The 23720-nt window shown below is 41.0% G+C and overlaps 1 protein-coding gene across 4 annotated transcripts in view; it reads right to left on the bottom strand.

Annotated features, from left to right (window-relative positions):
* Positions 1 to 23720, bottom strand: part of Osbpl8 (oxysterol binding protein like 8) — a 141238-nt gene that overhangs the window by 98538 nt on the left and 18980 nt on the right. The window lies entirely within an intron of this gene.

Below are 23720 nucleotides of genomic sequence, written 5' to 3'. Positions count from 1 at the left end.
GGAGTAAAGAAAAACTAGTTTATTTCACGAATCACATACTGATTAGAACTGAAAGACTTGGCATCCTTTCAAAAGAATACTATATATAAACAAATATAAAAAATACTAAATACAAATATAAAACGAGTAACCTAATGTCAACGCAGACAATAACAATGTGTTATTAAAGATAAAGAAAAGGGAAGTGGATAGGCTGGAGCTGGAGCTGGAGTTGGTGACCTAGGAGACAGTTGGTAAGATAGGATGTGATGTGTACACAGACAAGTTAGTAACATTTCAAAATAGCAGATGCAAACCAAGAAGTACAGGCGCCTAACATTCACCTCATAACGAACCTATCATAATCCAGGTGTGGTCACCTGTGACCTCAGTACTCGGAGACTGAAACAGGAGGATGACTAAGAGTTTAAAGGCCATCCTGGGCTCCATTCACAAGATACTGTCACAAAAACAAACAAACAAACAAAAAAAAAACAAAACAAAAAAAAAAACCCAGAAACCTAATTCCAACAATTAAAAATCAGTATAAAGGAAAAAGCAATTAACAAAAGAAGCTCCTGGGCATATACCCAAAAGATGCCCCACTACACCCCAAGGACTTGTGCTCCACTGTGTTCATAACAGCTTTATTTTGTAATAGCCAGAAACTGGAAACAACCCAGATGCCCCTCAACCAAAGAATGGATACAGAAGCTGTGGTTCATTTATACAATGGAATACTATTCAGCTATTAAAAATGAGGACATCATGAATTTTTCAATATATGGATGGAACTATGAAATATCATCCTGAGTGAGGTAACCCAGATCCAAAAGGACATGCAGGATATGTACTCACTGATAAGTGGATATTAGCCATAAAGTACAGAATATCCATGATACACCCCATAGGCCCAAAGAATTTAAACAAGGAAGGCCCAAGCAAGGATGCTTGAATCCTACTTAGAAGGGGAAACAAAATAGTCATAGGAGGCTGAGGGAGGGAGAGACCTGGGGGGAGAGGAGGAGGATGAGAATGGGGAGGCAGAATCAGGTGCAGGGAGAGACAGGAGAGAGACCCAAAGGGCCAGGAGAATGAATGGAAATCTGTTGCTGCAGAGGGGTTGGGGGGATCTCTAGGAAGTCCCAGAGACTTGGGGTAGGGGAGGCTCCCAGGAATCAACATGGGTGACCTTAGCTGAGATGCCTAACAGTGGGGACATGGAATCCGAAGGGGCCATCCCATGTAGTCATGCAGGAGCCCCGCCCCAGTGGAGTGATAGGGACACCAGCACACCCACAAAACTTTCAACCCAAAATTTGTCCTGTCTAAAAGAAATGCAGGGATCTAACAAAGACTGAAGGAAAGGCCAGACAATAACTGGCCCAATTCGGAACCCATCCCATGGACAAGCACCAATCTCAGAAATTATTAATGGTTCTCTGCTATGCTTGCAGACAGGAGACTAGCATAACTGTCCTCTAAGAGGTTCTACCCAGCAGCTGAATGAAAAAGACACAGATTCCCATAGCCAAACACTGGACAGAGGATAGAGACACCTATGGAAGAGCTGAGGGGAAGGATTGAAGGCCCCAAAGTAGATGGGAACCCTACAGGAAGACCAATGGAGTCAACAAACCTGGAGCTCTCAGAATCTGCACCACCAAAGAACATACATGGGCTAGAATGAGGCCCCTTGCACATATGTAGCAGGTAGGCAGCTCAATCTTAATGGCTTCCCTCTCTGGCCTCAGTGGGAGAGAATGCCCCTAATCTGGCAGAGATTTGATGTGCCAGGGTTGGGGAATACTGTGTATAGGGAGGCATCCTCTGAGGAAAAGGGGGGATGAGGAAAGGGACTCTGTGAGGGAGAGACCAGGATAGGGAGCAGTGTTTGGAATGTTAATTAACTACTTAATTAATTAATTTAAAAAGCAACAGAAGAAACTTCCTGTACTGGAAGAGTAAAGGTCTTCATAATAAGAATCCTTTGAAGGCCAACAGAATTATCAGTGCCTAAGCAAATCTGTGCAATTTCATACTAAATCCCTGCACATTATAAATGCTACCATGCAGGCAAATGAGCAATTAAAAAAATTATTAGGTGACTTTTTCTCACTTAACTTAGTAGAGTAGGTGTAATTACCTTCCTTTTCTAAATGACTTTTCAAACATCTAGAGAACAGCAGATAATAAATAATGCTGACCCTGACCCTTTTTTTTCTTAATCATTGGCTCCAAATGAAAGTAATACCTTCACTGTAAATGTTTTCTCATTTCTCAAGTGAGGCAGAAAGTTGAAGGCTATGTTGGAGTTACATAAGCCTTAGAAGTTCCAAAGTCCCTTCTTCCTTACTCTGGCTAAAAGTGTGTTCTTTCTTTCCAATACAATGTTCACTCAGAGCACTTGAGAAGACTCGCACACAAAGCACTTGACACATCATAGCATGAGGACCTGAATTCCATACTCAGAAGCCGTGTTGAAAACTACCACGGCACATGAATGGCACATGAATGAAATCCTACAACTAGGAAGACCAAGACAGAGCTTCCCTGAGACTCACTGACTAGACAATTGAGCCAAGTCACTGAGCTCCAGGTTCAGTGAGAGACCATGCCTCAAAACAAAACAAAAGGTAGAACAAAAACTGAGGAAGCTACTCAATGTTAATCTCTAGCCTACACACACAAATGCACACATGTGCATACGTACACAAGAAGATAACACACATAAGTGCACAAAAAAATTCATGTGACTGAGCCTTATATGTTTAAACTTTTATTTCTGGGGTGGGGAGGGCATGTCATTAAACTACATAATCTAGGAATGATCTTTATATTTTAAAGGGCTATAAAGAAAAAACAGAAGTAGTGGATAGGAGAACAACAATAACACAAGACACTATGTACTTTGATCACAAAGCCTAAAGTACTACAAAGACAGTACACTGGTGGTATTCCACAATAGATGTAAGAAAGGTTATACCTTACATATAGGAAAACACTTAGTAATCTCTTCATATTACTATTTCTTATGATTAATGTCAGTGAAAAACTATAGTAACACAGTTCAAACATCATAAGCAGACAAGATGCCTACAGAGGGTAAACAACATAAAATACAATACTAGAAAACATAAATACATGTGTGCTGTGACCACGGAAGTTATAAGGAAGTATGATTTCTTATTTTGAATATGTCCATGTATAAATCAAATAAGTTTGATTTTGTTCCTCTCATTGGCTTGTCATGTAAGATATACTGACCTCAAATTATATTTAAAGTCATTGTCAACTCTATGTGTCAGTGTTGAAGTATAGACAAGCATAGATATCATTCACATATGTTTATGCATCTTATCCTGGAAAAAGAAAAAGATTATCATGTTGTTTACAAGGGAATTGTGTCATGGTCAGATGGAAGCATGACCTTGGTATTGCCTTTGGGATGGAGCTTCTTATTAGTTTACTGTAGAGAGAATAGCTGTGTATTGTATGGATGCATCACCTGTTAATTTAAAAACCTATTGCCTATAGGAAAGGGTAGAAGGTAGGACAGAAGAAAAAACAGAAAGAATTCTGGGATAGAGTCAGGCACAGACTGAGGAAGATGTAACAAGACAAACCCATGGTACCTGAGCATAGGTAACCAGTCATGTGGCAGAATGTAGATTGGAATAAATAGGTTATTTTAGGTTATGATCTAGTTAGAGAAGAGCCCAGCTATATGGCCAAGGTATTTGTAAATTTATTTTGAGTCTGAGTCTTATTTTTAGGAGCATAGGACTGGGAGGTAGAATCAAAAATAACTTCAACAATTAGGACCCAATGTACAGCCTGAAAAGACCCAGGTGAAAGGGGGTGGGGGTAGTCAGACTAGCAGGACAAAAGGGCTGATCTATTTAAAAAAAAAAAAAAAAAAAAAAAAAAAAAGGCAGCCTTTCCACAGAACGAAGGCCTGTAAATAGCAGGTAGCAAGCGGGAATACATATCAATCTGCAGTGGGCCGACAGTCCACACAACTAAGGCCTAGAGCTGTGCACAGGCAGCAACCAGATAGCAGAGGCAGAGTACCTACTGAGAGAGGGACATGTTAGCTGCAGAGCTCCAGGCAGAGGGTTGGGGAGAAACATAAAAGCTCCAGCCCCATCCTGCCTAGGGCCCACTACCTTTATGGAATGGCCCAAAGCCAGAGGATCTGGCATAGCCAAGCAGGACAGGACACATGGAGGTCAAAAACCACACTGTTCAGAGCTGGGACAGCAGAATGGCCCCGGGGCTCCCACAAAACAATTAAGTCAGGGCTGAGACTCCCTGCTGATAGAGAGGAGTTGCAAAAAACAGTCTAAAATTTAAAATGTTACATTTTTTTCCTTAAAGATACTATGTAGGTTTTGCTTAATAATAAGTAGGAATGTCCTTAGTAATTTAAAAAATAAAAACACATCAATCTTAAATTTATATGAAGAGAAAGGGGATACATGTATATTTATCCACATAAGGTATGTTTATAATTTCAATTTGAAATATAATGCTTTTTCTTTTGCCAAAAAAGCAATTTACCCTAGGAAAGATATATTCTGCTAGTCAATATAAAACCTCAGAGTTAAGGTTGGGGTAGGGTTGTTTGCTTTTATCTTTCCAGAAGAAAAGCATCCAACTAAGGAATCCAGAGACCACTGGACAAGAGAAACATCTAGAGAAAAATGATTCTCTCATTAAGAGAACATACTCCAAGAAAAGGAATAAACTAGTGACATGCAAAAATAATACTGTTAAGCATATTAACTATATTTCATGCTAATTATCAGCTTGGAAATACAGAATACAGATGCATTTTGTCAGAGGAGGTAAATCAAACACACATGTCATAGGGACAATGTGATACTGTTTTACAATATGCCTGAGGCACTAAGATGAGAAGAAATTTAAATAAAGTTGAGTACAGGGAAGAATGTTAAAGTAAGAGAAAAAAAGGATAAATAAATGCACACACAAAAAATAAATCTCCAAAGAAGGGAAAAAGATAAAAAAAATTGACCTATTTTCAGGGGTACATAGATACTAAATCAATAAACTCATGCCTGTGATCCCAATACTTGGGAGACAAAAAGAGACAGCTCCTTGTGAGCTTGAGGCTAGCCTGATCTACAGAGCAAATCCAGGACAGCCTAGGCTACACCAGGAAACCCTGTCTCGGTAAATAGTAAAAAATATATATATATATCATTGTAGAGGAGGATATGTGGACTCCATACAGTCTTGTTCTGATTTACCAACAGGAATACGGGTGTGTGTTCAATGGGAATGGTGGTATTGTACATCCTCTTTGAAAGAGGTAAAAATGGAGTAGAAAACGGCCTGCTAGATTCGACCAGTCTATACTTATGGTAACTTCAAACTGCTGGACAAAAACTATGTTATGTTGGGAGAGAGGCTTTGTGTTTGTGTCAACAGGAAAGACGAGCAGCCTTTGGATCACATCCAAGGTAAGAAGAATCAGATTTGATAGAGGGAGACACCCTGAAGATCTTGGCTACAGAACAGGAAGAAAGAAATGAAGAACAAATAGGACAGCTAACATGATTTGGTGATCTCTCTCCACGGGAATTAGCCCTGAAACTGGTTAAGACATAAAAGTGTCTCTACTAGAACTTCAGCTATATACAGCCAATGTCTCTCACTGGCTACAGAGTCCTCAGAACTCATCATGCCATCCTTCCAAATGGCATGAGTGGAGATTTATAGTGCAGTTTGGTTATATAATCAAACTAGCTCATAAAGACAGACAATTCTCTTTTATCTGCTCAGACAAGGAGCAGAAAGTCATCTTTAACTGATCTGTGCACACTGCCTATTCCACACATTATGTTAACACTAAAATATATATCACCTCTGAAAGCTTTATATTCACAGAAAAAAACACCAAGAATTCACCGAAGATTCACCTTGGGGATGCTGAGATGCTGAGGCTTGCTGTTCCAGCTTCCTGCAGGATTCTGCTTCAAACTGCCTCAATGCTGATTCCTTGAAATTCTACATCCAGGACAGCTTCGGAGAAAAAAGCTGACCCCAATTGGTCCAGCATCACAAATTGCTCCAGTCAGGACTTCAGTTAAGCCCTGAACTTTCTCAGCACATAGAGACTGGAGAGCAACTGTTACAGCTAGCTTTCTGAAGACTAACCATTTTCCCACTTTTCTTGAGCCCCCAAAAAGGAAGACTATGTCCAAAATCAGCAGAAGGCCATTATAAGAGAACTTCATCCCATTCCCAAGAGGTGGGGTAAAGGAATTTTGGTCATCCAATACATGTTAGATGTTTGTTGTCCTTTAAAAGGGGGTGGTTTCAAGTACTTGTAATCAAATCGGGAAGAAACGCTATAGGGAGCTTCGACTTCAGGATTTCTTTTTCCTTTCCTTCTCTATACTTCTTTCTTAGGTAAGGGAAAGGGAGTTGAAAAGAAAAAGGGGAATATAAAAATATTATAAAAATATTAGACAAATAGCGGTACATTACTCAATCTACTCTTAAACCAACATAATATGTTACAGTCATAATGTTACACTGTAGAGCTCTTTGTATTTTAATGCAAAATTGGGGTTATATTTTGTTACACTAGTACAAAATTTTGGATACTGGTACAAAAATAAGGTTATTTTGATACACTGGTATAGGTTATTATATATTGATGCAAATTTAAGGTTATTTTTGATACACATAATGCATATGTTTTCAATGTTTATTTGAAGTATTGTATTTATATAATTCTTAAAGATGCAATATAAAGTTCTAGTCCTTTTGAAAGCTGCTACTTCAAACTGTTAGGAATGATAAAAATGCAAGTTACAAACTATCAGAATGGTTAAGAAAGTTAATAGACAGTCAAACTCATGGTCATATTAAATACTAGTTTAGTTAATTACAATAAGACATTTTCAAGGTTATTCAGATAGTAAATAGCTAAGAATAAACAATGTTTGACAATTCAGATATACTACAGAGTTGGTCTTCAAAAACCTCAAAGATCCACAGAAAATGGCATTTAAAATTGTTTCATGATGAAAAGCTCTTTTGACTATGATACAGGCCTGCTCCTGACAGTCCCCCATTCTACTTCAAGGAAGATGCTGAGCATCAATAACCTCCATATGGAGTTGCTTCAATTATGGCAAGCTAGCCACTGGGCAACGAAAATGTCCATGCTTCAACTACAGACAAAATGTTGTCCAGAAAGGATACACAAATGCAAGGAAGTCAACTGCCAAACTGCTAATACAGGGTAAACAAGTCCTTCATAATTCCTGCTTCACAAAAGGTCTGTCAGATATACTGGGCCAAAAGACTGAAGATGGACGCTCCAACATTATAGAGATAATTCTAAGAAAAACTATTCAAGCAGTCAACCTTGTTTGTCTTTTATATAATCTTGGAAGCTGCTTGCCTACACTTCCTACTTATTCAGGTAATAATTATTCCTTCTCAGGTCTCTGATGGGCTTGAAATCTAGATGGTTATATGTCAGGAGCCATAATGGGACAAGCTAATAACTAGCAGGTGATCATCCTGAAACAGCCTGCTTTGGGTTATTATATAATCTGCGACAGGTATGCCCTTATTCAGCAAGGCTGTTAGGGACTCAGTTTAGGAAAGATTCCTGCTATTAATATGCTTTTCTATTATTATTAAACAGATTAACAATCACTAAGTAATACCACACCTTTTGGAGCAGATCTCTGCAGATCCACGAAGATGTCTTAATGATAAATTCCTAAAATTATATCAGTGATTATAAACCTCTTTTATAGTGGGACTGCTATTAGGTCCCTTTCTGATAGTCAAAACTGCAATGAGAACTCTGCCAGTCTCCCAAGTGTCACCAGTTAATTGCTCTTAGATAGTAAGCAGACTTTCTCCTACTCAGAGCACATTCCAAGAGGCTGTAAAACAATTAACCAAAGGTTATAAAAAGGGAACTAACGATTTATTATAGGTGCTAGGACAGAAGATAAAATATTGCCTGGGTTTATCTATACAAAACTTCACTAATAATTTAGTTATAAACATTCAAGTGAACCTGTGGAGCTAGACAGGTGATGGATGTTTAACCAGATAATTACTCCTAATGGATATGCATGTAAACATTCTCTGTTGTAAACTTCTATTTCAATTTATGATTTGATTTTTGGTGTGAACTTGTGATGAACTTTGTAACATGTGATTATATATTCTGAAAGATGTATAAGTACTGAGGACCAAGAGATGAGGAGATAGGATGGTGCCAAATGTATGTTCTCTGACTATTAATGGTCAAATTATAATTGATGAGCCATACATAAACTACAGACTAAATTGGAAAACCTGGCAAGGGTTTTTACCCTAGGCAGCTAAAAATAAAAAATAAAGTTATCACTAACAGGTACTCAGTATATTGTGGGAAGACTTGGGAAAAACAAAATGGATATGAGCTTGTCTCCAGGTGGACACTCATGAGATGGCACTTAAACCTCTGACTTGATTCTATCAAGGAATCAGCTGAAGACTAGAGAGATGGCTCAGCTGAAAGAGCAGTCATTGTTCTTGTAAAGGACCCAAACTTAATTTTCCGCTACCCACATAGTGGATCACAACCATCTGAAACTTCAGTTCTAGAGGGTTCAACACCTCCAGCCCCAGGCATGTATGTGATACATATACATACATTAAGGAGAACATTCATACACAGTTAAAATAAATCTTCAAATTAAAAAAAAAAAAAAAGGCAAAAGAAACAGCTGAGCATGAAGACCTGACTCTGAGGCAAGTCAATCTAGAAATCTAAAGTGACAGTCTGCACATGGAACAGATGAAATGTGAAGTAGACGAGATCTTCTTGGGAAATGAGTTGCAGCTCAGTTCAGGGCCATGTGTTACTTATGTTTTAAAAGATCAATATTTATCTTTATAAAAAACCTCCTTTTTAACATTCAATTGGAAGAACTTTCTATCATTACTCTTTACAAAGATAAACTCACTCTACAAGAAAAGGACACATACCCACAAAATAAAAATTTTTACATGTGTAATTAATGAAGGGAATAGGAAAGGGGAAATGTAAAATTAAGACTATGTAAAACAAAGTTAAAAAAAAAAAAAAAAAAAAAAAAAAAAAAAAAGCACTGCTAATAGCAAAAGTCCTGAAGGGAGAAGGTGGCTGAGCCACCCTGGTTATGGGTGTCATCGTCCATCATGCATGAAGCTGTACCCGGACAGGACCAAAGCAGCGTAAGCTGAGCAGCAGCCACCATCTGTCTCTGGGCCTTAAACCTAAACTTCTTCCACAGCTTGACCAGGTGCCTCAAGCCCCTCCCATAATGAACTGTACTCTGGAGCCATGAGCCAAAATACACACTTCCTCCCCTCACCTGCATTTGTTGGCTGTTTGTTACGGCTCCTGGAAAAATAACATTCACAGAGGCTTCACGTGTCTGTGCACTCACCTTATAAGCTCTAAGAAGTGAAGAGTTAAAGACATTTACATAGTCCTAAATCTGAGGAAACGGAAGTAGTTTTTAAAATTAAAAACAAGCTTTAACGGTAGTAGGTTCCAAACCCAGGCTGGAGGAAAAACAAGCATCTCTTGTTATTCAGCAGCTCTTCAGAACACCTTGACTCTACAGACAAGACTTAGCTTACGAAGGTCTCTGTATCAGAACACTCGAGTCTCACTTCTCAAAGTTGCCAAGTAAAGCTAAGGCTGTATGTTAATTTCAACATAATTACTAGTTGAACTCAAAGTTTATAAAAGACCATGCTCTTTCTTTTGATATCAGTACTCTTAAAAACATTGCCTCAATCTCTATACTTAGCCTAGCAAAGTATAGAAACTAAGTTTTATAAAATTTATTTTGTATTTTGGGCTTGTCATTTTGGTCACAGAGGAAAGGGAGAGAGAAGCATGTACCAAGCAAGGCTCATGCCATTTGTACCCATCTGATATTACAGAACACCCCAGAGAGATGGATACAAATACAGATATGGATACGGATACAGATACATATATATGGTTTGGAACAACACAGGCTCATGTATTTGAACACCTGATGCTACTGTTGAAAGGGACTGCAGCACCTCTGGAAGCTGGTGCAAGGCAGAGAAATTAGCCCTGGGCCAAGGGTGATGGCTAAGGCAGGCAAGTCTCTGTGAGTTTTAGAGTGGTTTGGGTTTACATAGTGAGACCCTGTCTCAAAGAAAGGATCTGACACAATTTGCATCCATTAGTCATAAACCTTTCAGCTAATTAGGAAGAGAGGTAACCCTTTCAGTCTAACAAGCCTGCAACAAACATCACATTTAATGGTGAGATACTGAATGTTTTCCCTTCACTGTAATGTGGTATACAGTGCACCACCATTTCCATGTTATCTCACATAGGGGATCCTAACAAGTGTTATGAGAAAACCAAATTTACATTCTAAGAACTGAAAGGACAGAAATTATATTTCAAGATAATGTGATTGCATACAAACTGGTAGAATTAATAATTGTGTCTGACTAATCGTGATCATCAACTTGACTGGAGTGAGAGATGTCTAGGAGCTTAACTAAGCACAAGGCTAGCTGTATCTATGAGAACACTTCCATGAATACATCCATAATGGCTCTGACAAAAATCAATGATACAATCCTTGGATGAATCAAATTTTCTAAGTTAGACTAGCCCAAAAGCTTGAAATAGCCAAGATTCAACTAACAGACCACATGAAGCTCATGAAGAAGACCAAGTGTGGATGCCTAGGTCCTACTTGGAAGGAGTGACAGAATGCTCAAGGGAGCAAATATGAAGACAAAGTGTGGGACAGAAACTCAAGGAGGGGCCGTCTGGAGACCATTCTACCTATCCGTCCCATGTGCAGTCACCAAAGATAGACGCCGATATGGATGTCAGGAAGTGCATACTGACAGGAGCCTGATGTAGCTCTCTGCTTACAGGTCTGCCAGAGTCTGACATATTCAGAGGCAGATGCTCACAGCTAACCATTGATCTGATCAAGGGTTCCGAATGGAGAAGTTAGAGAGAAGACTGAAGGAGCTGAAAGGGTTGGTGGCCCCAAGAGGAGAGCAACAGTGCCAACCAACCAGAGCTCCCCAGGAAGCTCTGCACCTGAAAGCCTAGGGGAGGATGGCCTTGTCGGGCATGGGTGGGAGAGGAGATCCTTGATCCCATGAAGGCTGAACACCGATCGGGGAGGAATTTGAGGGGGAGAGGGGAGATAGGTGGGGGCACACCCTCGTGGAGGCAGAAGGAGGGGAAATGGGATAGGGGGTTCCTGAGTGGTAGGGGGAATGGGGTAAGGGGATAAAATCTGAAATGTAAATATAATATCCAATAAAAAAAAAAAAAGAAAAAAAGATGGTAAAGCATCAGGAATGTAGTAAATGTCACGGAACTGTTAATTTTAAACAACAACAACAAAAAATACTGAAACTGTGAAGGACAGAACCTAGGGAGGAAGCAGGTCAAGACGTCTTTGAAGGGCTTCTTTTGGCCTAGGCCACTTCCTGTCACTCTGTGTGCTCGATGGCTGACTGTGAACAACACTCCAGTTTCCTCATGTGCTCTCTCCATCATACGTCTGAGGCCCAAAGCAATCCAGTGAGCTGATAATGGACTGAAACTACGAACCAAACAAACATTCCCTTTTAAGCTGTCCTCTGAGCTGTTTGTAACTGAGATAAAGGTTAACACAGTACAGTTAACATAATTAGTTATAAAGACTTTATTAATGGACTTTTGAGTATTGATAGTGAGAAATCAGCAACTTTGAGAAAATGATTAAATTTGTAATTGAATATATATCACATACTTAGAAAATAAACTCAATATAAATAGAAAAGACTTCTACAATGCATACAAAGCTGCAAAATGTCACAAAAGAAATAAAGAAAAACAAAACAAATAAGAATATACCATGTTCCTGGCCTTGATACTTTTAAGTGTTAATTCTCAGGCTAGAGAGATGGCTTGGCAGTAAAAAGCACACACTGCTGTTACAGATGCTCCAAATGAGTTCAAAGGGCCCATGTAGGGTAGGGGTTCTCAACAACCTGTTTCTCCAGCTCCAGGGGAATCTGACTCCACTGGTCTCCCTGGGCACCTACACTTATCAGGACATATCCATATACAGACACACACAGAAACACATACATAATTAAAAATCAAATTAAATGTATTAAAAGTTGTTACTTGTCTTCAAATTAATTTATATACTCAAAACTGCAACCAACCAGCCAGCAGACTTTTTTTTTAAACTAAACCTGGTTTTATAAATGGTATGTAAATTCAAATGGGAACAGAGGACCAGAGTTCATTCTGAACAGATGTTTTTTCTTTTTCTTTTTTTTTAAAAGAGAATGAGTAACAAACAGGAGGAATGCAGGCCATGGTAGTACACACCTTTAATCCCAGCACTGAGGAGACAGAGGCTGGCAGTTCTCTTTGAGTTCCAGGCAAGCAAGAACTACACAGGAAGCCCCTTCTTAAAACCCAAGCAGAAAACAGAACCATTCAGTCATCTGTATCTCAGTGGCAGGGTACTTTCCTGTCATGTGACACACACTAGAGTCATCAGAGAAGAGGAAACCTCAGTTGAGAAAATTCTTCTCTAAGATCCAGCTGTAAGGTGTTTTCTTAATTAGTGATTAATGGGGCAGGACCCAGCCCATTGTGGGTACTGCCATCCCTGACCTGGTGATCCTGGGTTCTGTAAGAAGGCAAACTGAGCAAGCCATGGGGAGCAAGCCAGTAAGCTGCACCCCTCCATGGCCTCTGCATCAGCTCCTGTCTCCAGGTTCCTGCTCTGAGTTTCTGCCCTCATTACTTTTGATTATCAGCCATTTACTATATCTGTAAGGGAAATAAACTATTTTCTCCACTATTTGCTTTGGTGATGGTATCTCATTACAACAACAGAAACCCTAACTAGGACAATGACATATGGAAACTTAGCAACATTCTTTAAAAACAAAACAACAACAAAAAACCCCTTTGTATTGATTCACTGTTGAGTTTCACAACATGAAGTTCAAACCCACTCATGTCCCTGTCCCTTTGTGTCCATCCTCCTCCACCCTTGCAACCTCCCCACAAGAAAAGAAAATGAGAATTAAAATCCAAACTTGCTATGGAAGCTGTAGTGTCACAGTGTGTCACACTATATACCCTTTTGTCCATACATTTGTTCACTTCAGTGAGTCACTGGTGTGGTCCCTGGCCTCTGGCTTCTGCTGCACTATCAATACTGGATCCTCAAGAGCACTCCTCTCGGATACCCTGTTGTTGCCCTGTGTCATGGAGATCCTGCAGTGCTGAGTCTTTAGGACTGCCTCCTTCACATGCTCCAGCAGATTGTAAATCCAGTAGATGTTGGGGTGGGACATTCAAAGCCCCAGATCTGGGTCTGGGAGGTAGGTGAGTTGGTCAGCCTGCCAGTTCTCCTGCACTGGTATCACTAGGGCAAGCTCTCCAGCACTGTCCTTCTAGCTAACCCAATTCAGTAGCTGTCCTCAGAGCAGGCTCATCTGTGCATTCACCACCAGGGCCAGCTCCACTGTGCTGCCCAGGTAAGGTACAGAGCCCACTCTCCAAGTCGTGCAGCCAGTGAGGGGTGGAGCCAGCTCTCCTGCTCTCATGACCATAGGGCCAGCTCACCCACCTGCTGCATACAGGGGGGAGAAGGGGCATCTCTCACCCACCCCACCTCACCCCACAGTAGATGAAGGGTAGAGCCAGCTCACCAGTGCTTCCACTTCTCCAGGGTCAGCTCTACTGTGCTGCCCAGGCAAGAGGTAGAGACAGTTCCTCTGAGCGTGGTAACCAGCAAGGGATAGGGGCAGCACAGTGCCTCAGGCAGCAATCCAGACCAGGGACATCTGCATGGCTTTTGGTGGTAACATGAGCCTAGGACATTAATAAAGTGCACCCAAGGTGCACTAGGACCACAGATCCAGACATGCCCCTGTCCCATCAGCAGCCAAGGCAGCACAGCCTCATATATCCACAGGGTCTCCAGTGGCAACTCAGACCAGACATCCATCCACTTGGCCTTTAGTGGTTGTGTGGTTAGAATACGCTTGGTTGGGGGAAATGGCCATGTTGGAGTAGGTGTGTCCTTGTTGGAGGAAATGTGTCACTGTGGGTGAGAGCTTTGAGACCCTTCTCTAAGCTACCTGGAAGACAATCCTCTCCTGGTTGCCTTCGGAACAAGATGTGGAACTCTCAGCTCCTCTGGCACCATGTCTGCCTGGGCACTGCCATGCTCCCTTCTTGATGATAATGGACTGAACCTCTGAACCTATAAGCCAGCCCAATTAAATGTTGTCCCTATAAGAGTTGCTTTGGTCATGGTGTCTCTTCACAGCAATGGAAACCCTAACTAAGACAGTGGTTACCTCTGGCCACAGCCATGGACACAGACTCCAGCTGTAGCAGATCCAGACTTGGCTCAGGCCAGAGCCTCACAATGGCTTCCTCCTATCTGCTTGTTCCTCACCATCAAGCCTCAAGTTCTACCTTTCTCCACAACATATGGACCTGTCAGCCTGGCTTTCTCTCCCATCTCTCCACCACATACTCCATCTTTCCCATTTCTCCATCATACATTTATCTACTGAGGTGGCACCTGAGGCAGCTGCTTGGATGTCTGTCTGCTGACGCCCCAGGCTGGCCCTAGGATTCTCATATTAGTTGCTATGAATTAATCCGTATGAACCACTTTTGAAGTATCATTACTTTAGATTTAGTTTTATTTTTTAATATTCTCTCTCATGTGTGATGTGTATGCATGTGTATGTGTGTGTACTTTGAGTGCAGGTTGTGTGTGTGTGTGTGTGTGTGTGTGTGTGTGCGCGCGCGCGCGCACACACACACATTCTTGGAATGCAGATACCTGGAGGGAGGAGAAAGGGACATTTGATCCCCTAGAGCTGGAATTACACTAGACTGTGAGTCACCCAACATGACTGTTGGGAACAAAACGCTGCTCCTCTAGAAGAGCAGCAAGTGTTCTTAACTGATAAACTATCTCTCCAGCCCCAAGTATGATCACTTTAAACAGCAACTAAGTTGTTAAACAGAAGACCTCACAGTCTTCACAGACTTCGACTTTACTTCCACTGACATTGGTGCTCACAATGGAATCCACACCCTCTGCAAGAAGAATCTGCACCTCTTAACTGCTGAGCCATTTTTCCAGTCCCCAAAAGGCTACAACTGAAAACAGTAAAATGGTTATGCAGGAAACAAGAATAGGTAATATAAAATGTGCTAAATGCTTTTTCTATAGAATAATTTTATTTTATATACATAAGTATGCTTCAGCTGTCTTCAGACACACCAGAAGAGGGCATCAGATCCCATTACAGATGGTTGTGAGCCACCATGTGGTTGCTGGGAATTGAACTCAGGACCTTTGGAAGAGCAGTCAATGCTCTTAACCACTAAGCCATCTCTCCAGGCCCCTTAAATGTTTTTTTTTTTTAATTTGTTTTTATTTTATGTGTGTGAATGTGTATCTGTATACCACATGTGTGGACTGGTACCCATAGAAGCCAGGAGAGAACACTAAGTCCCCGCAGACAGGCAGCTCTTAGCCACCATGCAGGTGCTTGGAACTGAAAGTGAGTCCTTTGCAAGATCAACAAGTGCTCTAAGCTGCTCAGCCATCTCTCTAGCTCTTCCACTGAATGTTTTAAAAGATGAGTTGTTGGGTTTTTGGTTTTTTGTTGTTGTTGTTGTTGTTGTTGTTGTTGTTCTGTTTTGTTTTTAAACCATGAAATTAACAGAGACAGACTTTCATTATCATCTCAAACCCTGGTGGAATTCTGAGTTCAGTGTTAAATAAAGCCTTTAACATTCATTCTTCCTATTCCCCTGTTGTAATAAATGGTCTTGTAGGTTTTTCTTATTTCTCTAGTGTGTACTGAACAGCTCTAATGAGGCTTCCCTGTGTCTCCTCCTCTCCTTCCTGTCACTCTAGACATCCATAGCTTCCGCTGCCATCACAGGCTGATTATTCCCAGTCCTGTCCCTAGCCTACTCAACTGCCTTCTGCAACTCTCTCCTGAAGGGCTCACCTTAACCCACCATGCAGCTTTCCCACAATAGAGCTCTGTTTCCTCACCTGCACTCTCCGTGGCCTACCTTGTGATCCTTCCACTTCTACTAGTGCTCTTTGAAGAGGCCAGGATCTCTGGTGTCTTCAGTTTTGTGCTGTCTATTATTTTTCAGGACCATAAGTCCTATCTTGCCCTTTGTTCCTCAAAATTTTATAAATGTCTCCCTCAGCAGTCTTCCCACTACATCTCTCAATGGCCTAGACTTGTACTTGTTCTCTAGGACCTGCTGCTATAAACCACTCCCAGGGCTCAGCTCCTGTCCCTCAGCAGATGCTGAAAGAGCCTGCTCCATTCTTCATTTTCCTAATGCCTGACTGTTGTTCAAACTTTGCCCAAGCATCCCCTCTTCTGGGAGAAAGGTCTATGACAGGAAGGTTTCCACCATTGAGCTATACCCCAAGTCCCAAATTTCACATTTAAATCCTGTTTCTGATATAAGGCTTGAGTTACTTTAGCCCCAAACCACCAAACTTTTTAAAATTAGCAAGCTAGTCAGATGTGCCAACATATGACTCTAATCCAGCATATGAGAGGCAGAGACAGGGGATCCCTTCTAGTACAGAGCCAGCCTCGTCTACACAGCAAGTTCCAGGCTAATCAGGGCCAGCCAGTGTGACTATCTCAAAATACGAAAAACAAAAAATTACAACACTGGCTATTCTTCTTGAGGACCTGGATTTGATTTCCACCACATACCAGGTGGCTCCCAAATATCTCTAACTCTGGTTCCAGGGAATCTGATGCCCTCTACTGACTTCTATGGACACTATAGAAATGCACAGACATTGTAGACAAACCACTTGTACATATAATATTTGAAATCACAGCAAGCCACACCTTTATAAGCTATTGTTACTTCTCAAACCAATGACAGCCCAGAACACCAACCACTGACTGAGCCCTATGGACCCACTCAAAGTTCTCTCTGCCTCTTCCTTAACACCAGCAGCACTTACACCCCAGCACCAGCTAGCATAAGTCTGCTGGAGAACTAGTTTAAAAAAAAACCCAAAAACAAAAAACACTTCTCAGGAGACCAAAAATATAAACTATGAGGAGAGAGTATCTGAACTTCATATGCCAGACATCATAACAATTAAACTCTTGGGCTGGAGAGATGGCTCAGAGATTAAGAGCACTGACTGCCCCAGCACCCACATGGTGGCTCACAACCATCTACAATGGGGTCTGATGCCTCTGAAGACAGCTACAATGTATTCATGTACATTAAATAAATAAATAAATAAATAAATAAATGTAAACTCTTGTTCAAAATCATAGTTGTAGAAATGGAGATGGCAGAGTATTTGCAAGTGTGTGTAAAGTGCATAAAGCCCCATCACCAGGGGTGACACCTAGAATTCCAACACTTAGGAGAGTAAGGAAGGAGCCAGAAGTTCAAAGTCATCCTCAGTTTCCTAGGAGTTTGGCATCAGACTACTCTACACGAACATGTCTCAGAAAAAATAAATAAGTTTTATATAAATTCTTAAGTCAATGAGCAAGGAAAGCACTGAGAAGATGCAGTTAGGAACACTGACTGCTCTTTCAGAAGACCTAGGCCCTGTTCCCAGCAACCACATGGTGGCTTACAACTATCTGTAACTCCAGTTCCAAAGAACTCAACACCCTCTTCTGGCCTCCCTGCTCTAGAGTACTAGATGCATGTGGTACACAGACATACATGCAGACAAAACATCCATATGTATAAAATAAAGATAAATAAATCTCAAGGAATAATTTTTAAGTCAATAGAAGAATTGAGTTTTTTTTTTTTAAAAACTCAATTTTTTGGGCAAAAAAAAAAGTGGGCAAGAAGAGGGATGAAGAGGCATGCATGAATTTTAAAGGGCTACTGGAAAGACTGTCTGCATTGCGGTGCTGGTTTTATGGGTGTCTCCAACTACGAAACCGAAGCTGTTATTTTAAATAGGTACTTTTTTTTTAAATGTCATGCACACCATACCTAAACAAAGTAGTTTGGAGGGTTAAGTAGTGCTTTAACATATGAACGATTACAGAGAAAGAGAGAGAAAGGCAAGGCTCTACTATCCCAAGCAATGCTGCTGAGTACCCTGTACATACTTCTAAGTCCAGCACTTGGAAGGCTGAGACAGGAGGATCATCATGACTTTGAGGCCAGCCTATGACTGTGTTACACAGTGAACTAAGGCCAGCCTGGGCAACACAGTGAGATCCTGTATCAATGCACATACACACTCACTTTTAAAATGATAGGGAATATTAAAATTCTAGCGCAGCTAAACCTAAGAGTATGTCTTAAGAAATGATGTGGTAAATGAGAAAGTCCACGTGTTCTGTTGCCCTGTCTGTGACATAGAAATCACAGAGCAGCTGTGACAACTGGATGGGGCAGTTAATCTTAAGACTGCATGGGTGCTAGCAACTCACAGCAACAGAACCCACAGCATATATCTCATGTCTGTATTAAGATAAAGCAAGGACAGTGAGAGTTACATAGAGGAATTGATGAAGGTTTTCTAGTGGAAATAATTTTGGACACAAGTTTTGAAAGAAGAAAAAGAGAAGGGAGTATACGGCAGGTGGAGGGACTGGCAGGCAGAGGGTCAGGCAGGTGGAGGGACTGGCAGGCAGAGGGTCAGGCAGGTGGAGGGACTGGCAGTTGGAGGGTCAGGCAGGTGGAGGGACTGGCAGGCAGAGGGTCAGGCAGGTGGAGGGACTGGCAGTTGGAGGGTCAGGCAGGTGGAGGGACTGGCAGGCAGAGGGTCAGGCAGGTGGAGGGACTGGCAGTTGGAGGGTCCGGAAGGTGGAGAGGCTGGCAGGTGGAGGGTCAGGCAGGTGGAGGGTCAGGCAGGTGGAGGGTCAGGCAGGTGGAGGGTCAGGCAGGTGGAGGGACTGGCACTGTGCAGAAGCACAGAGGCGGAAAGTATAGTCATGAGGAGATGGCAGAATTACTGTGCCTATGGCATCAAGTCCATATATGGGAGAAAAAATCAGAGTGTCTTTTCATCTGATGCAAATACCCATTTAAATTTCACAGTAACATCCAGAATTGTAGCTTCTTCATCTAGGAGATGGAATGTTATGTATGAGACACAGAGTCAACTGAGAGGGAGCTCTTCCTGTTGAAAACAATGTGAATATCCATATTCGCCAGTTTGCTCTTGGAACTCAGCCATACCCCTTCTCTAAAGCAAAAATAATGATTTAACTATAATAATAGACCCACAGCATATGGACCTGCTGTACATCTGTCACCGTGTGCTACAGGAACTTTGAAAGCCTTTACAGTTTTTCAAAATCTCAATTCAGTTCATTTGGAAATCAAGATATAAAAACTCTCCCCCAGAAAACTTTTCAGGCATGGTGTCACATGCCTGTAATCCCAGCATTGAGGCAAAAGATCAAGAATTTAAGGCCACAGATTCCTTTTCTTACAGAGAAAACTCAAGGACAACCTATGCTACCGACCCTGTTTATAAATAAGTAAAAATTAAAAACTAAAGAAAGCAATGATCTCATGACTTACAATGTACTTCAAGAAACCTAATATGAACAACGTCATAATTCTTTGTGTGTAAGTGTATGTATGAAGATTTCTGAGACAGTACTGATATGCATCTCACACTGGCTTTAAACTGGTCATGTAGCTCAAGTCGGCCTGGCTTTTTCAAGATCCACCTGCCTTGGCAACCCAAGAGCTGGGATTACAGGTGTTTTTAAAAAAAAAAAAAAAAAAAAAAAAAAAAAAAAAAAAAAAAAAAAAAACAACTTTCATTTTGAAGAATTTTTTATTATTTCATTTTAATGATTACTTCTTAGTCATGGTCATGTTCAAATGTAAAACTGATGAAAGAATACAGAATTGCTCTTCTTATAATATTCAAACTAACAGATTTTTATTGGGATTCCGTATGTACAACAGTAATTCTTTTCTACATTTTATTAGAAAGTGTCCTTTCGAAAGCTAAAATACCTAAAATTTTTAAAATTTTGAGCCATTTCATTCTCAGCCTAAGAATAATGTGTGATGAGAAAATGAGACACATAGTGAGAGAGAAATGAAACTTGAAAGATCAATAATGTTGACCTTCAAACAAAGCAGGCAAGCTACTGCAGGAAGCAAAACTACAGGATTAAGTCTCTGCCTGGCTGGTTTTATGTCAACTTGACACAAGCTAAAGCCATCTGAGAGGAGGAACCTCAACTGAGAAGATGCCTTCAGAAGATGAGAATGCTCACACACCACTAATTCTTAATTAGTGATTGATGGGACAGGGCCCAGACCACTGTGGGTGGTGACTGGTTGTTCCTATTAGAAAGCAGGCTGAGCAAGCCATGGGGAGCAAGCCAGTAAGCAGCACCCCTCCATGGCCTCTGCACCAGCTCCTGCCTCCAGGTTCCTGCCCTGCTTGAGTTCCTGCCCACACTGCTTTAGATGATAAACTGTTAAATTAATATGGAACTGTAGAAAACAAAGGTTTTATCAGATCTGTCTCTAACAGCCACAACCAGTCACCAGACTTGGGGAGTGTAGAGAACAGGGAGAAGCCTTAACGAATGTGGCTTTCTCCCTCCTGGACTAGATATTTACACACACACATTGTGTGTGATATTGTACAGAATCATACATGATTTCTCCTTTATGTTTTCCATGATAGAATTCTAAAGTATAAAACACTTTTTAAAGAATTTATCACTCTTCAGAAATATAAATTACTTCTTTAAGTTTAGCAAGTTATACTATGTAAGCAAAATCCCAGTCTTTGAAGGTATTTGCTGCTGAGATTTCAAGGGGCTACTGTTGCCAAGTGAGACGGCTCAGCAAGTAAAGGTACCTACCTGCTGCTTGGTTTGATGACCTGACTTCAATCCCTGGTACCCACATGGTAGTAGAATTAAAGAACCAACTATTCAAATTGTCCTCTGAGACAATTGTCCTATGCATACACCACACCCAGACACACAAAATAAATCAATAATATAAATTTTAAAATTTAAAAACAGAGGTTAATACTGCTATGGACAGTATTTCTTAAATGAGGCTGTAAGAGCCCCAAAGGGAGATCCCTACTCAAGTCTCAGGACGGCGGCACCCAAGGACTCACAAGAGACCAGCTTGATGCAAACACATGAGGCAGTTTAATATCAAAGCTATGGGTCAGCATGTATCTCACTCAGGAGACAGAGGAGCTGACCCCGAGGCTCAAAGGATTAGGGCTTTTATAGGCAAGGGGTGGGGGAAGTGGGAGATTTTCACACGGGTACACAAGATTGGTTGCTTTACATTTTTGAACATCAGCAGGCTGTGCAGGCCCAAAAGGGGAAAGGGTGGAAGAACACCAGATGGCCCATTACTCATTTGGACATATCTCTGTTCTTTTAAGGATGTCCTTGCATACTTTTTATCTTTCATGGCCAGCCAGTTTCTTGGATGATTCAACAGGCCTTTGTCTTGTAACTCCACATCCTCTGTAACTAATTAACTGGGCCCTGGCCTAACAAACTTGCTGACAGGCATTTTTAATTATTTATGTTAGGGAAAAGGAATCACAGGGCCCTGCTATTCTTATTAGTTTGGGCCTATTTCAAAATTTTCTTTCAAGGCTTAGGAAATTTTTAAACCAATGCCTTCAAGAATGATTAATATAGGATGGGAGGCCATACACTGCAATCCTCTTTAAGGCTTTATTACGGGTTAGAGTTAGAGTTGGGAAATCTACATGGAACATCTATTAACATACCTCAAATTTTGAGGATGAGTTTAACAACTTAAAAGGGAATTAAGAAAAACTCTTAAAAGAAATGCCAAAAGCAGCTATAAATGAGACAAAGAGAAAAATACTCCCAATTTCTTGTTTAGGGTAGGAAATATATTTTGTATTCATCTTAGAAATATGTACTCAGGGCTGGAGAGAACTCACTGCTCTTCTAGAGGTCCTGAGTTCAATTCCCAGCAGCTATCTATGATGAAATCTAGTGCTCTCTTCTGTTATGCAAGCATACACACATGCAGAACATTTTACTAAAAATAAATTTTTTTTTAAAGGAAGAAACATACTACTCAACAGCCAGGAGTATTCAAAAAAGGAATATATTTTTTTAAAGAAAACCTTTTTAATCTATTAATTCTCTGAGAATCCCATACAATGTATTTTGCTCCTCTTAACCTTTCACCTTTCTCCAACCTCCCAAGCCTGAGTGACCCGCCCTGTCCAGTTTGTGTCCCCTGTATACTAATAGGTGTGAGACTATCGGCTGACGTATAATGTACTTACCAGGGTCCCAGCCTTAAAGAAAACTGACTCTCCCTCTCCTAGAACCTATCAAGTGTCCGCAGCTACTTGGTTAAAGATGCAAGCTCACACACCCCTTCCCCTTCCATGCTAGAACCTTGACTGGCTTGTGGAAAAGGAAGTTTAAATTAAAGCTCTCCTTGCATAAGCCCCTCCTATAGGCATTAGTTTCTTCAGTTATCATTTTCCACACAGAAAACTGTATGGGGGAGGGGTGCTAAATTCAAATTAAGAATAAAGTATATGTGATGGTTTGTATATGCTTAGACCAGGGAGTAAAACTTTCTGGAGGTAAGGCCTTGTTGGAGTATGTGTCTCTCTGTGGGTGTGGGCTTTAAGAGCCCAGCCTGGATGTCTGAAAAGGAGTTCAGATGAAGATGTAAACTCTCAGCTCCCCCTGCACCATGCCTGCCTGAATGCTGCCATATCCCCGCCTTGATGATAATGGACTGAACCTCTGAACCTGTAAGCCAGCCCCAATTAAATGTTGTCCTTGACAATAAGAGTTGCCTCCTTGGCTGTGGTGTAAAACCCTAATTGATAAAGTGAACAAAGGCTGAAGATGTAAAGCTCAGCAGGTGGAGTGCTTGCCTGGCCTCCATAAGGCTTTGTGTTCTAGCTCTACACCAAAACAAACTAACAAAAAAGCAGAGAAAACAACAAATGATGTATAGCATGGGAGATAGAGGGCAAAGAGTATATGGACAAGGAAGAAAACACAAAACTAACTGGGCCTGTGAGATGGCTCAGTGGATAAAGGTATTTGCTCCCAATCCTAACCCAGGACTCACATGGTAGAAGAAGAAAACCAACTCCTGCAAGGTATCCTCTGATTTCCACACGTGCACTTATGTGTGCACACGTATGCACACACACATATAACTGTACAGGGAAAACTAAAGACAAAGATAAAAACCTAAGAGCAGACAAAAATGAAAAAACTACAAGGAAAAGAGTCAACAATTTAGACCACAAAAGGCAGACATCCACAGTCTCCCTTCTGTTTGCTTCAGTGTCTGAGACAGTCTCACATAGTGCAGGCTGACCGCAACCTCCTTACACAGCTGAGCGTGAACTTAAACTCCTGATCCTCCTGCCAAAACAAGGCCCCCAAATGCTAAGACTATAAGGATGTACCCCACCCTCAGCCCCAAAGGTATGTTTTAATAAGCATATAATTAATAATAATAAACTAGAAACGGTAATTCAAAAACAATACCTTCATCCAGTAATTCTTAAAGCTAAGATTGCCTTTCCCAAGCAAGAGTGCCAAATAATGTTCAGGCAGAAGGCAGAATAGAAAGGCAC

Source organism: Arvicanthis niloticus, chromosome 22 (assembly GCF_011762505.2).
Source record: "Arvicanthis niloticus isolate mArvNil1 chromosome 22, mArvNil1.pat.X, whole genome shotgun sequence".
NCBI classification, from domain to species: domain Eukaryota; kingdom Metazoa; phylum Chordata; class Mammalia; order Rodentia; family Muridae; genus Arvicanthis; species Arvicanthis niloticus.
The sequence above is the reverse complement of the archived record's forward strand: the minus strand, read 5'-3'. Positions and strand labels throughout refer to the sequence as shown.